The following is a 6000-nucleotide window of genomic DNA, read 5'->3' as shown; positions in this document are numbered from 1 at the left end:
ATTTCAACCTTTAAAAATAAAATTGGCTTCAGAAGTCTGATGTCATAACTACAGGTGGTCCAACGGTTCAGGTTTTTAAAAATCTGTCTTACACCAGACTACTGCCTCTTTTCCTCTGGGTTCTCTGAAATCTGAAAAAGAAAGCATGATGTTACTCGAGAACAAGTCAATTCAGTTGCCACATTCAAGAATGTTAATATACTAAACACAATACGATTCGCTTTTTAAAAAAAGTTGCTGAACACAAAATATTCTAACTATGATTAAAGTATCGTTAAATTCTGATTATTTCATTTATTTTTTTTAAATCTATTAATGCTTCAATACAAAAAAAAAAATCACTATGGCAGGGGTGTCCGATTTTATCTCCAGCCCTAATTAAACACACCTGAAGTAGCTAATCAAGCTAATCAAGGTCATTGGGATCAATGGAAACTTCCAGGCAGGTGTTGGAGCTAAACTCATGACTTCATGAAGAGGAACAAACACCTATGGGCTATAGCCATTAACAACATCTCAGTTCAATTTCTGTGAAACTACATAGCATTCAAGTAACACGTTTATCTTGTAGAATAAAAGAACTTTGGTTTTAACAATGAAAATTTCTTTAAAGGGATGGTTCAGCCCAAAATAAAAATTCTGTCATCATTTACTCACCCTCAAGTTGTTCCAAACCTGTATGAGTTTCTTTCTTCTGTTGAACACAAAAGAAGATATTTTAAAGAATGTTGGTAACCAGAAAGTTGACGATGGCCATTGATTTCCATAGTAGAAAATAAATACCATGGAAGTCAATGGCTACCCTCAACTGTCTGGATGCCAACATTCTTCACTCTCTTCTTTTGTGTGCAGCAGAAGAAAGAAATTCATACAGGTTTGGAACAACTTGAGGATGAGTAAATAATGACAGAATTTTCATTTCGGGATGAACTATCCCTTTGAGGCTGCAGATTCACCTTATGTAGAACTTAATCTCTTCAAATATCACAAAATAAAATAGCCATGTCAGTCACTTTCTTAATAAACACAAGATGTTTTTTGTTATTGTGTTTCAGTGGAAATTTCTCAAATTTAATACAGATTCAGGAATATGAATGATTACCTGATTAAGCAGTGATAAGGCACAGGATATCATCAAGTCCCAGGTCAGGTGATTATGCTGTCGACAACAACTCGGTGTATAATCAATGTCAGCATTATCAGGAGGGGGGTGCTTTCTATTTATTTATTGTCCATCTTCGTCGGCCTTCATTCCTACTAAAGGAGCAATGTGCTCTGCATGCAAGCACTGATGGATGCAAGACATGGGCTATGTTTGCAGTGTAACTTTCTTGCTCATGTTCATGTCTTCTGCACTTCAAGAAATGTGTTAAATGACGTTAGAACTTTATTCAGGAAATTCGTAATAAACTTTACTAAAGTAATGTGCATTTTTTAAGTATGTAGATGCACCATTGTTTGAAACTGTGCTAGAGAAGTCATGTAAGTATGTCAGGTGCTTCAACAAACCAGACTTCTGTATAGGATGCACCTATGTTTTCTCTCTAATGAGGAAGCATTACACTACTGAGAAGTGCACATGAGAAGTGCACATGCAAAACCAAAATGGGCGTTTACCAATCAGTGGCCAATTTCAAACTACAATAAATGTTTTTCAACCATTTTTCAACAGACTTGCTAAACCACCCCACCCCTAAACCAAGCCCCCAGTGGATAAGAGCAAATCAGGTAAAGCGGTTGAAAATGCCCATTGTGGTTTGAAAACGCCCCACTGATAGACAAACACCCACTAGTGTTCTGCAGAGATACCTGCCTGAATGATCTTGTGCTCATCAACTACAAATCACTGTTAGTTCAATATCACTGTCTCCACCCATGTGTGCTGTTGGCTTTCATCAAAATTTCAATGCTGATCCAACACACTTTAAACACTGAAATGTCAATCTCAACCAAAATTATGGTTTGGATCAAAACTCAACATTGTATTAATGTCCCCATGCTATCTGTGCGATTTATTTCAACACTTTACTTACTTTGAAAATTAATGAATGTTAGTAGATTTAGTAACAATAAATAAAATGCAAGTAAAAAGCATGCTAAAAACAGAAATACATTATATGCACCATTGTTTGAAACTCGGAGAGTTCATGCATGTCAAACACACAAGACTTCCGTATAGGATGCACCTTGTGTTTTCTCTCTAATAAGGAAGCATCAATTAACTACTGAGAAGCCCACTTGCAAAACCAAAATGGGCGTATACCAATTAGTGCCAACTTTTAGTGCAAACTACAATTGGTTTTTCAAAAGACTTGGGGCACGTTCAAGATCAAAACGGTGTGCAACGTTTTGCTACGGTTTCCGGGTTGAACGTCATGTTTCCTGGAAACGGCGTGCACCGGTGTGCAACGGGGTTTGAGATACGTTTTCTCTTGTTTGGTGGGTGTGTCAGAACTGCAGTCCAATCAGCAGCAACATGTAGCTATATAAAGCATGTGGTATTAAAGTGAATTGCACAATGGGTTCAATGACAGTAATTTACAAATGTGTTCGATGCAGCTCGGTATACGCAACAACTGAGGATATTAGAAGACATGTTTGTCGTAAGTTTTATTGTAAAAATATAGGATATCAACATAATGATGTAGTTGTTTATATTTTTAGCTTCATTGCAAGTGTATGACATTGGTATAGAGAAATAAACAATGGTAATTAAGTGCTTTTCCTAAAAATGAGAAAGAAAATACAGGGTATTAAAACAGTATGAACTACAAATAAAGTCTAAAGTGAGGCTAAATAGATGTTTTAGTCTGAATTAGGTAAGATGTGTGCTTCCATTTCAGTTTCAGCAATCCCTTCACTCGATTGGGATGTTCTCTTTTGTTCTGGGCGGCAAGTGCAGTAACTGTAACATCGGGCATATTTTGTAGTGTTAAACACATATTTATACCGACTTCATCAGGCTCAGAAAATTCTTCATAAAGAACACAAAGAATGGCCTTCTCAGCTGCCATAGTTGCAACTCTTGCGTCATCAGAACAGTGTGTTCAACGCATCACCGTTTCTGTTTAAAAAACGTTGTGCAACGTTTTGTCGGGGCTGAACGCAGCCCTGCTAAAATCATGAGGGCCCACCCCTAAACCAAACCCCCAGTGTATTAGAACAAATGAGGTAACACCATTGAAAGTGCTCATAATGAACTGAAACGCCCCACTGATTGGGAAACACCCAGTAGTGTTTTGCACAGATACATGCCTGCAAGATCTTGTGCTCATAAACTAAGACTCATTGTTAGTTCAATGTCACTGTCTTCAACCATGTGTGCTGTTCCCTTTCATCAACATTTCAATGCTGATCCAACACACTTTAAACATTGAAATTTTGATGTCAACCAGAATGATGGTTTGGATCAAAACTCAATATTGAATCAATGTTACCATGCTGTCTGGGTAGGCTTCATCTTGTGGTGGCCACAGTTGAATATTATTCTCTTTAAAATCTAGGGAACTGGTGGGATGTTTTACTCTTGACTACAAGTGAGATAAAGGCAAAGTCAGTTGAATGTGTTTCTCACTGTTACTCAGTAAAAATAGTGTAGGCTAATACTGCAAGTAAGCAAACATAACTCAGACAGGCAAATATAACATAAAATAGATTTTAGTCTGCAGGAATTTAGAGTTAGGATTCTGTGAAATAAAGTAGGTGTACATTTCCACAGAATTTCATTTAGGCTGGTTATCTAAACTAGCTGCAATTCATCCTATTTATTTCATTGTAACTCTGTGCTCTTGTACGGCTAGTTTATACCACCCAAAGCTATTCTCAGTCAATTCTTTGCTCTCCAAATGCTCTCACCTTGACTAGAAATATTAATTGTAAGAACTGTTGAGTCCTGCTGGATTATTTGCAAGTGGTTTAGTAGGTAGGCCTACACATCACATTGTAGACCGAGTTTTCCTCACAAGAAAAACGTAAATTAGCACGATTAGCATGATTACCACAATTAGTCAATCGATTTAATCTTTTTTGTGCCAGTTAAGTGAAATAGAGTAGCCAATATTTTTTAAAGTTATTAGCACACATCTTTTAAGTTAGTAGTAGACCTCAAATACAGTTCCACTTCATAAGAAAAACTAAAACTACAAGACCACTACACAAGAACTACTGTGATCCAATGCAATGGCTAAAACCTTCAAATTATTTAATCCTGGATATACTGATCCCCCAACACAAATCACTGACTGGGAATTGGGTTTCATTTGTCAGAATAATACTCAAAAGCCACTCAGATGCCCATCAAATTGTCAAGGGCAGGTCAATACTGAACGTTACAAAAATCTGGCAGAGAATCTATTAAAATTTGATGAACTTAAACAACTCCCGTTATCTCTACAGATTGCACGGTTAGATGAAGGGTATGGTATAGAGGCCACATTTATTAGGAATTATTGTATCACCATTGGTTCATTGCTTTGGTAGAGACCAGACAAAGATCAGCTCTTAATCACTTGTCACTGTGATGTCTAATTTTGATCACATAACATGAATTTACAGATAATTCATTAACCCATGTATAGTAATATTTAGTATTACAGGAGCAAATTTTAAAACATATCTTATATTTTAAAGTTTAAAGACCTTCTTTGTGAAAGTGTGCTCATATTACATGTATTTATGGTGAAATATTTTATTGCATGACCCCCAGGGGTCAAATTTCAAGCGCCTACGGTCCTAAATCTGATCAGAACCCCTTTGTGAGCCTTCCTACCAAATTTTATGCTTTTATCGCAAAGTGATCGATTTTTGCACTTAACCGCCCCACTACACTGTTTCCCTATCAGTTACAGTCCCATTCATCCAACATTTTTGGTGCATCCATCTATAGCCATGACATTGCAGATGTTTGAAGTTGTTGTTCTATGAAAGCTGCCACCTCCGCCACATCCGTTTTGTTCTTTCTGCGCCAAAGTGCTTAAAATCCTCTCAAGAGTGTGTTTGCTCAGAGCTATTCCATGCCGTTCAGCTAGTACGGCAAGAATTTCATCATTTGTAAAACCACGATTGAAATTCTCCTTAATCTGTTCATAATTCATCATGTGTCGGGTCGCGTGCGTCAGATCAATGAGCGTGCCAGTCGGCAAGTCATAATTTCGATTTAGTTATGTCATAATTTTGACTTTTAAAGTCATAATTTCGACTTTTTAATCTCATAATTTCGATTTGGTATGTCAAAATTTTGACTTTTTATCTCATAATTATGACTTTTAAAGTCATAATTTCGATTTAGTAAATCATAAATTCGACATTTTATCTCATAGTAATGACTTAAGAATGTCATAATTTCGAGTTTTTATGCTCATTTTTTTTTTCTTATGTGGCGGGAATGGGCTTCCATACAATTCTGACTTTATATCTCCCAATTGCGTATTATAAAGTCAGAATTGCGTGATATAAAGTCGCAATTGCGAGAAAAAAAGTCAGAATTCTGACTTTATAAGACGCAATTGCGACTTTATTTCACGCAATTCTGACTTTATATCTCGCAATTCTGACTTTATATCTCGAAATTCTGAGAAATAAAGTCAGAATTGCGAGATGTAAACTCGCAATTGTGAGATAAAAAGTCGCAATTATCTCTTAAAATGTTTTATTCTGTGGCGGAAACAAGCTTCCATAGGTGTGGCTCTTCCGTCCAGTTTTACGAGCTAGTTTTCGGGATAAAATTGACTTGACTTCCTCAGGTTACAATCTCCCCCTCGAAAACCTTCTCTGCCCGTACCAAAGAGATAGTTCCAGCCACTATGGTTCACTCACAGTTATATCAAATTACACCACACAAAATAAAATAATTTTACTGTCTCTTACCCGAGATGCTTTTACTGCCACCGGGTTCTTTCTGATCTCAGTTGAGTCCCTCCTGGCCCTGTAAGCAGTTACTATTACACAGTAGCGATAACATTAAGCGCACCAGAATGAAATATAATATTCAGAAGTAAACAG

This window comes from Squalius cephalus (assembly GCF_949319135.1).
Source record: "Squalius cephalus genome assembly, chromosome: 10".
Lineage (NCBI taxonomy): Eukaryota > Metazoa > Chordata > Actinopteri > Cypriniformes > Leuciscidae > Squalius > Squalius cephalus.
The sequence above is the reverse complement of the archived record's forward strand: the minus strand, read 5'-3'. Positions refer to the sequence as shown.